This window comes from Oncorhynchus masou, unplaced genomic scaffold (genome assembly GCF_036934945.1).
Source record: "Oncorhynchus masou masou isolate Uvic2021 unplaced genomic scaffold, UVic_Omas_1.1 unplaced_scaffold_3338, whole genome shotgun sequence".
NCBI classification, from domain to species: Eukaryota; Metazoa; Chordata; class Actinopteri; order Salmoniformes; family Salmonidae; genus Oncorhynchus; species Oncorhynchus masou.
This window is the reverse complement of record NW_027009751.1, coordinates 1-11,929: the sequence shown is the minus strand read 5'-3', so window position 1 is coordinate 11,929 and position 11,929 is coordinate 1. Positions and strand designations below refer to the sequence as shown.

Genomic DNA, 11,929 nt, shown 5'->3' with positions numbered 1-11,929 from the left:
TTAGGGTTGTATACTTGAAGATGTCTGTTTTGCTTTGTGGTGCCCTGCAAACATAACATATTTCTCCTGCACCTCCTTGAGGTTGGGGTTAGTGTCCTTCGGGACGTTTTAAAATATAATTTTCCTCCTCCAACTGGTTTGACCTGTGATGTTGAGACGTCTCCGCAGCGACAGGACGGAGGGAACAGACACGTTGCATATCCTGTTTCTGTGCGTCAGTTCAGTTGGTTGGTGCTGCTGATGTGACCTGGAAACCCACTGCTGGACAACATGACTTCCTGACAGCTTCGTTCAACGGTAAAGACAACAATGTGATGATGCAAGACGTGTTGCGTTTATATATAGGCAACGTATCCGCAGACCAAGTCATCTGGACTAGTTAACGTTACATTGGGTACAACTAGCAGGTTATACTGATGTAGGTTAGGAGCAAATTAGCTGCGCGTCCTGGAAAACGTCGCAAACATTTACGAGTTGCAACAGGAACCAGCAACATTTTTCTTCCTGAACACAAGAGGTTGAGAAGACAGCAGGTTTGTGGTGAGATAACGGCTTTGATCTCGCTTGACCTGGGCAGCTACAGGTAGCTGGCTCGACATACATTAACAATAGCAGCTGGCTGCCTCATGGTTAACCTGCTGGCGACGACAGGTGTCGAGCCCTGTTCTTAGTGCAGGAACAGCAGGATACATACAAAGAGTATACAGACAATGAGGACATATACTAGGGGGGTCAAACACATGACAGCTTATACGAAGACCTTAAAAGATACACACGTATTGATTTGAACAGCTTTCTTATTGGAAGAATGTAGCATGTTCTTAATGTACTGCTTGACCTCATGGAAGAGTGGGGTTTTTATTAGTGAATTTACATCACATGTCGAGATACATTTATAATACTCAAAAGTTTTATGGTACGTATTGCTTTTTTGTTTTTACACTACTGATAATTTCAAAATAATATTTAAATTCTATCTTTAACAATGTGAAGAGGGTTTTGTTCCCCCCTGTCGACTTCATTTCAACAAATGAAAGTTACACCTGGGGTCGATATCATTTGGGTCAAAATAAATCATATCCGAGTCTTTCAAATTAATATTATTTTATTTATTTAATAAAATCTTCTATCTCACTCCAAAATCTGACAATTAGAACAGTCCCAAAATAAATGTTCGGGAGTCTCTGGGTCACAACCACAAAATACACGTTTATCAATAGCTATTTAAAATCTGTATAATAAAGGTCTTTACAGGGTAGATTCTATGAATGAGTTTGTATGACACTTCTTTCACCTTATTAGATATACAATATTTACCAGATAACAACTAAACGTTGTTCCAGTTCACTTGTCCTAGGGCTGCATTCCAGTACATTCTAGCAGAGGGAATAGAAACATCTTGACATGTTTTTCATATATACATGTTATTACATTTATAGTTTATAAAATGTAAATTCCTTCTAGCTGTATTGAGGCTATAAAGTCCTCAACAGTTGCACTTGGGAGTATTGTTATGTTCTCCTAACAGAAGAATAGCACCTGTCGGGACAGCTCTAACAACTATTTGATACTCCTCAGGAGTGACTAACATTGTGTGTTCTCATGAATTCTGCATAATCGTATAGTTATTATTCAATAATTATTATTAGATAATCATATAGTTGTCCATCATTATTCAATAATGGTATAACCCAGATAATGCTGTTGCCAAACCAGTTCTTGAAAAACAAAGACTTGTTTTTGTATTTTATGTCTTTATTCTTCCAGATTGTATGTCTGTGGGGGGAAATTATTTTTGTACATGAGGTTCCAAGTTAGAAGTACTTGTTTATGAAAGTTAGAAAGCTTGATAGTGTTTTTACCCACATCAAAGTTTCATTTGAGTAAGACTTTTAGACCACCAATCTGTTGGAATATTACATTAGGGATTATATTACAAATGCAATCCTTATTTCTTAAATAGTTTTGTATCCATTTAATCTGAAATATTATATTAGAGGTATTAAAATCAAGAGCATTCAACCCTCCCTCACCCTGGGTGCTACATATTACCGCTTTTCTTAAATAATGAGGTTTATTCCTCCATATGAAGTTAAATAATTTTAGTATCAACCATTTTAGTTACTGACAGAGGAACATCCAACATATAAACTCATCTGGACCTTCAGATTGATAAAAGTTCACGTCCAGATGAAGAAAGATCTCTTAATAAACAGGAGTTAAATCTCTTTACGATTTCCTCAACAATAGGAGAGACACATCTTTTCAACTCAAAAAATTTACATTTCCTAATATTCAGAGATAAACCAGATGCATGTGAGAAGGTAGGCCTGACCACCAACAAAACAACGAGACAGCCTATAGGGAGGAGGTTAGAGACCTGGCAGTGTGTTGCCAGGACAACAAACTCTCAATGTGAGCAAGACAAAGGAGCTGATTGTGGACTACAGGAAAAGGCCCCCATTAACATCAACGAGGCTGTAGTGGAGCAGCCCACTCCTGAGGAGTATCAAATAGTTGTTAGAGCTGTCCCTAAAGGTGCTATTCTTCTGAGAGAGCTTCAAGTTACTTGGTGTCCACATCACCAACGAACTATCATGGTCCAAACACACCAAGACAGTTGTGAAGAGGGCACGACAATACCTTTTCCCCTCAGGAGACTGAAAAGATTTGGCATGGGTCTCCAGATCCTCAAAAAGTCCAACAGCTGCACCATTGAGAGCATCCTGACCGGTTGCCTCACCGTCTGGTATGGCAGCTGCTCAGCATCTGACCGTAAGGTGCCACAGAGGGTAGTGAGAACGGCCCAGTACATCACTGGGGCCAAGCTTCCTGCCATCCAGGACCTACATAGTAGGCGGTGTCAGAGGAAGGCCCTATAGAGGGTAGTGCTTACGGCCCAGTACATCACTGGGGCCAAGCTTCCTGCCATCCAGGACCTCTACAGTACAGGCGGTGTCCAGGACCTACATAGGGCGGTGTCAAGGCCCTATAGAGGGTAGTGCTTACGGCCCAGTACATCACTGGGGCCAAGCTTCCTGCCATCCAGGACCTACATAGTAGGCGGTGTCAGAGGAAGGCCCTATAGAGGGTAGTGCTTACGGCCCAGTACATCACTGGGGCCAAGCTTCCTGCCATCCAGGACCTACATAGTAGGCGGTGTCAGAGGAAGGCCCTATAGAGGGTAGTGCTTACGGCCCAGTACATCACTGGGGCCAAGCTTCCTGCCATCCAGGACCTACATAGTAGGCGGTGTCAGAGGAAGGCCCTATAGAGGGTAGTGCTTACGGCCCAGTACATCACCGGGGCCAAGCATCCTGACATCCAGGACCTCTACACCAGGCGGTGTCAGAGGAAGGCCCTATAGAGGGTAGTGCTTACGGCCCAGTACATCACTGGGGCCAAGCTTCCTGCCATCCAGGACCTACATAGTAGGCGGTGTCAGAGGAAGGCCCTATAGAGGGTAGTGCTTACGGCCCAGTACATCACTGGGGCCAAGCTTCCTGCCATCCAGGACCTACATAGTAGGCGGTGTCAGAGGAAGGCCCTATAGAGGGTAGTGCTTACGGCCCAGTACATCACGGTGTCAGGGAAGGCCCTATAGCTTACGGCCCAGTACATCACTGGGGCCAAGCTTCCTGCCATCCAGGACCTACATAGTAGGCGGTGTCAGAGGAAGGCCCTAAAAAGACTCCAGTCACCCAAGTCATAGACTGTTTTCTCTGCTACCACACTGCAAGCGGTACCGAAGCGCCAAGTCTAGGATCAAAAGGCTCCTTAACAGCTTCTACCCCCAAGCCATACGACTGCTTAACAATGAATCAAATGGCTACCAAGACTATTCACATTGGCCCAACCCCCCCCCCCCCCACACTCACTCTGGTGCTACTCTCTGTTTATTATCTATGCATCGTCACTTCACCCCCACCTACATGTACAAATGACCCTAATGAAACTGTACCCCTCACATTGACTCTGTACCGGTACCCCCTGTATATAGCCTCCACACTGCCTCTGTACCGGTACCGCCTGTATATAGCCTCCACATTGACTCTGTACTGGTACCCCTGTATATAGCCTCCACATTGACTCTGTACCCCCTGTATATAGCCTCCACATTGACTCTGTACCCCCTGTATATAGCCTCCACCCCTCTGTATACCCCCTATATAGCCTCCACATTGACTCTGTACCGGTACCCCCTGTATATAGCCTCCACATTGACTCTGTACCGGTACCCCCTGTATATACCACATTGACTCTGTACCGGTACCCCCTGTATATAGCCTCCACATTGACTCTGTACCGGTACCCCCTGTATATAGCCTCCACATTGACTCTGTACTGGTACCCCCTGTATATAGCCTCCACATTGACTCTGTACCCCCTGTATATAGCCTCCACATTGACTCTGTACCGGTACCCCCTGTATATAGCCTCCACATTGACTCTGTACCGGTACCCCCTGTATATAGTCTCCACATTGACTCTGTAACGGTACACCTGTATATAGCCTCCACATTGACTCTGTACCGGTACCCCCTGTATATAGCCTCCACATTGACTCTGTAACGGTACCCCCTGTATATAGCCTCCACATTGACTCTGTACCGGTACCCCCTGTATATAGCCTCCACATTGACTCTGTAACGGTACCCCCTGTATATAGCCTCCACATTGACTCTGTAACGGTACCCCCTGTATATAGCCTCCACATTGACTCTGTACCCCCTGTATATAGCCTCCACATTGACTCTGTACCCCCTGTATATAGACATTTAACATTTACATTTACATTCAAGTCATTTGGCAGACGCTCTTATCCAGAGCGACTTACAAATTGGTGAATTCACCTTATGACATCCAGTGGAACAGCCACTTTACAATAGTGCATCTAAATCATTTAAGGGGGGGTGAGAAGGATTACTTTATCCTATCCTAGGTATTCCTTAAAGAGGTGGGGTTTCAGGTGTCTCCGGAAGGTGGTGATTGACTCCGCTGTCCTGGCGTCGTGAGGGAGTTTGTTCCACCATTGGGGGGCCAGAGCAGCGAACAGTTTTGACTGGGCTGAGCGGGAACTGTACTTCCTCAGTGGTAGGGAGGCGAGCAGGCCAGAGGTGGATGAACGCAGTGCCCTTGTTTGGGTGTAGGGCCTGATCAGAGCCTGGAGGTACTGCGGTGCCGTTCCCCTCACAGCTCCGTAGGCAAGCACCATGGTCTTGTAGCGGATGCGAGCTTCAACTGGAAGCCAGTGGAGAGAGCGGAGGAGCGGGGTGACGTGAGAGAACTTGGGAAGGTTGAACACCAGACGGGCTGCGGCGTTCTGGATGAGTTGTAGGGGTTTAATGGCACAGGCAGGGAGCCCAGCCAACAGCGAGTTGCAGTAATCCAGACGGGAGATGACAAGTGCCTGGATTAGGACCTGCGCCGCTTCCTGTGTGAGGCAGGGTCGTACTCTGCGGATGTTGTAGAGCATGAACCTACAGGAACGGGCCACCGCCTTGATGTTAGTTGAGAACGACAGGGTGTTGTCCAGGATCACGCCAAGGTTCTTAGCGCTCTGGGAGGAGGACACAATGGAGTTGTCAACCGTGATGGTGAGATCATGGAACGGGCAGTCCTTCCCCGGGAGGAAGAGCAGCTCCGTCTTGCCGAGGTTGGGCCAATGTGAATAGTCTTGGTAGCCATATAGCCTCCACATTGACTCTGTACCGGTACCCCCTGTATATAGCCTCCACATTGACTCTGTACCGGTACCCCCTGTATATAACCTCCACATAGACTCTGTACCGGTACCCCCTGTATAAAGCCTCCACATTGACTCTGTACCCCCTGTATATAACCTCCACATTGACTCTGTACCGGTACCCCCTGTATATAGCCTCCACATTGACTCTGTACCGGTACCCCCTGTATATAGCCTCCACATTGACTCTGTACTGGTAACCCCTGTATATAGCCTCCACATTGACTCTGTACCGGTACCCCCTGTATATAGCCTCCACATTGACTCTGTACTGGTAACCCCTGTATATAGCCTCCACATTGACTCTGTACTGGTACCCCCTGTATATAGCCACCACATTGACTCTGTACCGGTACCCCCTGTATATAGCCTCTACATTGACTCTGTACCCATTGACTCTGTACTGGTACCCCCTGTATATAGCCTCCACATTGACTCTGTACCGGTACCCCCTGTATATAGCCTCCACATTAACCCTGTACCCCCTGTATATAGCCTCCACATTGACTGGGTACCGGTACCCCCTGTTTATAGCCTCCACATTAATCCTGTACCCCCTGTATATAGCCTCCACATTGACTGGGTACCGGTACCCCCTGTTTATAGCCTCGTTGTTGTTCTTTTATTGTGTTACTTTTTATGTTATTTTTATTTAGTAAATATTTTCTTAACTCTATTTCTTGAACCGCATTGTTGGTTAAGGGCTTGTAACTAAGCATTTCACGGTAAGGTCTACCTATACCTGTTGTATTCGGCGCATGTGACAAATACATTAGATTTGATGACCTTCCCTTTAAATACACCTCTTAACTGCTACACCTGCAGAGTGGTTGTTTCAAACCGTTTGCAGTACAGGAAAATAGCCTTATGTTTGACTAAATCACCAATACCCCTGACATTATTATATGTTTTTAAAATAATAGAATTCAGTTTCTCCCTGCCTCTCAAGCTGCTGCCACCATCGGCCACAGTTTCTCCCTGCCTCTCGAGCTGCTGCCACCATCGGCCACAGTTTCTCCCTGCCTCTCGAGCTGCTGCCACCATCGGCCACAGTTTCTCCCTGCCTCTCGAGCTGCTGCCACCATCGGCCACAGTTTCTCCCTGCCTCTCGAGCTGCTGCCACCATCCGCCACAGTTTCTTCCTGCCTCTCGAGCTGCTGCCACCATCGGCCACAGTTTCTCCCTGCCTCTCGAGCTGCTGCCACCATCGGCCACAGTTTCTCCCATGTCACTTTGTCCGCAGAGGTCAGATCCTTCGTGAACCTCAATGTTTGCTTGATGTGGACCATCGGCCACAGTTTCTTCCTGCCTCCAGAGAAGATCCACCATCGGCCATCCTGTTCTCTCGCTGCTGCCACCAGAGAAGATCCCTTGCCTCTAGAGCTGCTGCCATCAGTTTCTCCTCCTCTCGAGCTGCTGCCACTCCAGAGAAGATCCTGTCTAGATCTGTTCTTTCTCCCTGCCTCTCGCTGCTCCAGAGGAGATCCCCTGCCTCTAGATCTGTTCTCCCTCACTCACCTCCAGAGGAGATCCTGTGTTTCTCCCCTGAGCTGCCAGATCTGTTCTTCCTGCCTCGCCTCCAGAGAAGAACTCCCTGTGTAGATGCTGTTCTTCGGCCACAGTTTCTCCCTGCCTCCAGAGGAGATCCTGTGCTAGATCTGTTCTTCGAGCTGCGCCTCCAGAGAAGATCCCCTGTGTCGAGATCAGTTCTTCCTGCCTCCCGAGCTGCTCCAGAGAAGATCCTGTGCTACCATCTGTTTCTCCCTGCCTCGCTGCTCCAGATCCGCCACAGTCCCCTGCCTCTCGATCTGTTCTTCCTGCCTCGCCTCCCAGAGGAGATCCCCTGTGTAGATCTGTTTTCTTCCTGCCTCTCGACTGCTCCAGAGGAGATCCCCTGTGTAGATCTGTTCTTCCTGCCTCTCGACCTCCAGAGGAGATCCCCTGTGTCGATCTGTTCTTCCGCCACAGTTTCTCCCATGTCACTCCAGAGGTCAGATCCTGTGAACCTCAATGATCTGATTCTTCGTTCTTCGCCTCCAGAGGAGATCCTGTGTAGATCTGTTCTTCGCTCGCCTCCAGAGGAGATCCCGTGTAGATCTGTTCTTCGCTCGCCTCCAGAGAAGATCCCGTGTAGATCAGTTCTTCGCTCCCCTCCAGAGAAGATCCTGTGTAGATCTGTTCTTCGCTCGCCTCCAGAGAGATCCTGTGTAGATCTGTTCTTCGCTCGCCTCCAGAGGAGATCCTGTGTAGATCTGTTCTTCGCTCACCTCCAGAGGAGATCCTGTGTAGATCTGTTCTTCGCTCACCTCCAGAGGAGAACCTGTGTAGATCTGTTCTTCGCTCGCCTCCAGAGGAGATCCTGTGTAGATCTGTTCTTCGCTCGCCTCCAGAGGAGATCCTGTGTAGATCTGTTCTTCGCTCGCCTCCAGAGGAGATCCTGTGTAGATCTGTTCTTCGCTCACCTCCAGAGGAAATCCTGTGTAGATCTGTTCTTCGCTCACCTCCAGAGGAGATCCCGTGTAGATCTGTTCTTCGCTCACCTCCAGAGGAGATCCTGTGTAGATCTACTGGTGAACCGGATGATTGTTGTCCTCAGTCTCTTGTCTTGATCATTGAGTCAAACGATGGACGATGTCCACATTTTCCTGAAGTTTGGCTTTTGATTTGGGAATGTCAGCTCCACAGATGTCAACAACTCTGGAATGACAGCTCCACAGATGTCAACAACTCTGGAATGACAGCTCCACAGACGTCAACAACTCTGGAATGTCAGCTCCACAGATGTCAACAACTCTGGAATGTCAGCTCCACAGACGTCAACAACTCTGGAATGACAGCTCCACAGATGTCAACAACTCTGGAATGACAGCTCCACAGATGTCAACAACTCTGGAATGACAGCTCCACAGATGTCAACAACTCTGGAATGACAGCTCCACAGATGTCAACAACTCTGTATTTGATGTCCTCACCCGCCTGCTCTGGAATTCCATGGAGCCTCAGGTTCCACCTGTGCTGGTATCTCTCCGCCTCATTCACCTTCTTTTCATTTTCCTGGCAGATAACTTCCACTTTCTTCACGTCACTTTTGAAGTTTTTCACGTCTCCAGAGGTGAAGTCAACAGATTTTGGGGTCGCAGGTAGCTTAGTGGTTGGAGCTTTGGGCCAGTAACCAAAAGGTTGCTAGATCTAATCCCCGAGCTGACAAGGTAAAAATCTGTTGTTCTGCCCCTGAACAAGGCAGTTAACCCACTGTTCCTAGGCCATCATTGTAAATAAGAATTTGTTCTTAACTGACTTGCCTAGTTAAATAAAGGTAAAATAAAAATCTATACTTCCTCATGGTATTCGTCCTAACCATGTCCTCCAAGCCATCTGCCTTTTCATCGGTCTTTGCTGTCAAATGCATCCCAATGTTGTTTTGCATCTCAAGAAGTGGCATACCCTCTTGGGTGTCGGGGTCGTAAGGTAACGACCTGAACCGGGGACTGGAAGGGCGCATGTTGTCAGCATTGTTGTCTGTGCACTTCAAATTTCAAAAGAGGAGTACCCAAGACCATCTGTTAATTGTCCATCTGATGTCCATTTCCCTCTTTGGTTCTGGTCGTGGAAGTTTCCATGTAAGACAAGCTAGTTTTTGAGCTAGCTGATCTGGCTATCTAGTGTCGTCGCTAACTTAAGAGTTTTAGAGGTTAATAACTTGCAGAAAGTAATCAATTACTTTGGTTAACAAACTAAATAATATTCATACAGGGTTTTATGACCTTAGAAATGACCAGATGGTCATATATGGGTGAGGAAATCAAATAATTCCTTCAGCAACCAAAAAGCACATCTGCGCTGACCACCATCTTGTGCCTCGTAATGGACAGTCATTTCACCTGTTTATGTTAATACCACAGCAGGTAACCTGTCAATGAGCACACTCCCTTTTGTATTTAGGGTGCATGCCTACTGAAGAAGTTTTGCACCACAACCACCTCAACAATGACCTCTCGTATCTTGTCAACTAGCTTTATAGGCTTTCTTACAGTTTCAAGTATGGGGATTAAACCATACGCATCTGACATTCACAACGTTCTCAATCTCCACTATTTCAGGCTGCGTGTTGACAGAACAACCGGAACAGAACAGAGCTGAAGATTAGATGGACGGGTATGAAGCAGCTAATCATTACTTAAGTCACTGTCTTTAAAAGTCTTAAATCAATTAAAGAAAATGCACGAGATGTAATCTCGGGGAAACCCTAACCACCCCCTGCAGGTTTGCAGGTGACATACTGAGCGGTGGCCGGGCGTTGCTAGGCGAGGACAGCTCGGTCATGGCCCGCATGCAGAAGAAGTTTTGGAAGACGAAGCAGGTTCTGATCAAGGCCACAGGGAAGAAGGAGGATGAGTACGTGGTGGCTTCTGATGCCGACCTCGACGCCAAGCTGGAGGTAGGACCCTGACCTTTAACCCCTAACTCTAACGTGGTGTCTTCTCATGCCGACCTCGACGCCAAGCTGGAGGTAGGACCCTGACCTTTAACCCCTAACTCTAACGTGGTGGCTTCTGATGCCGACCTCGACGCCAAGCTGGAGGTAGGACCCTGACCTTTAACCCCTAACTCTAACGTGGTGGCTTCTGATGCCGACCTCGACGCCAAGCTGGAGGTAGGACCCTGACCTTTAACCCCTAACTCTAACGTGGTGGCTTCACCCACTGTTATTCAGAGAGAGTGAGAGTCTCATGCGTCCAATTCTCTCTCTGTGTTACTAACTGATCAGAGTAAGATGGCACTGCAGTTCTGTCTGTATAGTACATTAGCAGACAGATATAACAGTAGTGTGTCTATATGATCAGAGTCAGATAGTTCTGTCTGTATAGTACATTAGCAGACAGATATAACAGTAGTGTGTCTATATGATCAATCAGCCAGGGATCAGATGGCCTCATTCAACCTGACTCTTTGATTTGAGAGTTTTCCCTGTGGAATCACACTATGAAGGTTTTTTATAGTTTCTTATCAATGTGTCTCTGTCTGTATGTCTCTGTCTCTGTTTCTCTTTCTCTGTCTCTCTTTCTCTGTCTCTGTCTCTCTTTCTCTCTCTGTCTCTCTGTCTCTCTTTCTGTCTCTTTCTCTGTCTCTCTTTCTCTGTCTCTCTTTGTCTCTCTTTCTCTGTCTCTCTGTCTGTCTTTCTCTGTCTCTCTTTCTGTCTCTCTTTGTCTCTCTTTCTCTGTCTCTTTCTCTGTCTCTCTGTCTCTCTGTCTTTCTCTGTCTCTTTGTCTTTCTCTGTCTCTCTGTCTGTCTCTGTCTCTTTGTCTCTCTCTGTCTGTCTCTCTGTCTCTCTCTCTGTCTCTCTCTCTGTCTCTCTCTCTGTCTCTCTCTCTGTCTCTGTCTCTCTGTCTCTCTGTCTGTCTCTCTGTCTCTCTTTCTCTGTCTCTCTTTCTCTGTCTCTCTCTGTCTCTCTCTCTCTGTCTCTGTCTCTCTTCTCTCTCTCTCTCTGTCTCTCTCTCTCTCTCTGTCTGTCTCTCTTTCTCTGTCTCTCTTTCTCTGTCTCTCTTTCTCTGTCTCTCTCTGTCTCCCTTTCTCTGTTTCTGCCTCTGTCTCTCTGTCTCTCTCTCTGTCTCTCTCTCTCTCTGTGTCTCTCTCTCTCTCTCTCTCTCTCTCTCTCTCTCTCTCTCTCTCTCTCTCTCTCTCTCTCTCTCTCTCTCTCTCTCTCTGTGTCTCTCTCTCTCTCAATTCAATTCAATTCAAGGGGCTTTATTGGCATGGGAAACATGTGTTAACATTGCCAAAGCAAGTAAGGTATATAATATATAAAGTGACATAAACAATAAAAATTAACAGTAGACATCACACATACAGAAGTTTCAAAACAATAAAGACATTACAAATGTCATATTATATATATATACAGTGTTTTTACAATGTGCAAATGGTAAAGGACACAAGATAAAATAAATAAGCATAGATATGTGTTGTATTTACAATGGTGCGTGTTCTTCACTGGTTGCCCTTTTCTCGTGGCAACAGGTCACAAATTTTGCTGCTCTGATGGCACACTGTGGAATTTCACCCAGTAGATATGGGAGTTTTTCAAAATTGGATTTGTTTTCGAATTCTTTGTGGATCTGTGTAATCTGAGGGAAATATGTCTCTCTAATATGGTCATACATTGGGCAGGAGGTTAAGAAGTGC

The 11,929-nt window shown here is 46.7% G+C and overlaps 1 long non-coding RNA gene across 2 annotated transcripts; it reads left to right on the top strand.

The window, feature by feature from the left end:
- The first annotated feature begins 210 nt into the window (after positions 1-210).
- Positions 211-11,061, top strand: LOC135534385 (uncharacterized). 2 transcript variants are annotated; one of them, XR_010454679.1, is made up of 3 exons: positions 211-297; positions 9,847-9,901; positions 10,010-11,061. It is a non-coding gene; the product is annotated as an uncharacterized LOC135534385 (long non-coding RNA). The 2 variants fall into 2 exon arrangements; XR_010454680.1 differs by having other exon boundaries at positions 235-540.
- Positions 11,062-11,929: the final 868 nt, after the last annotated feature.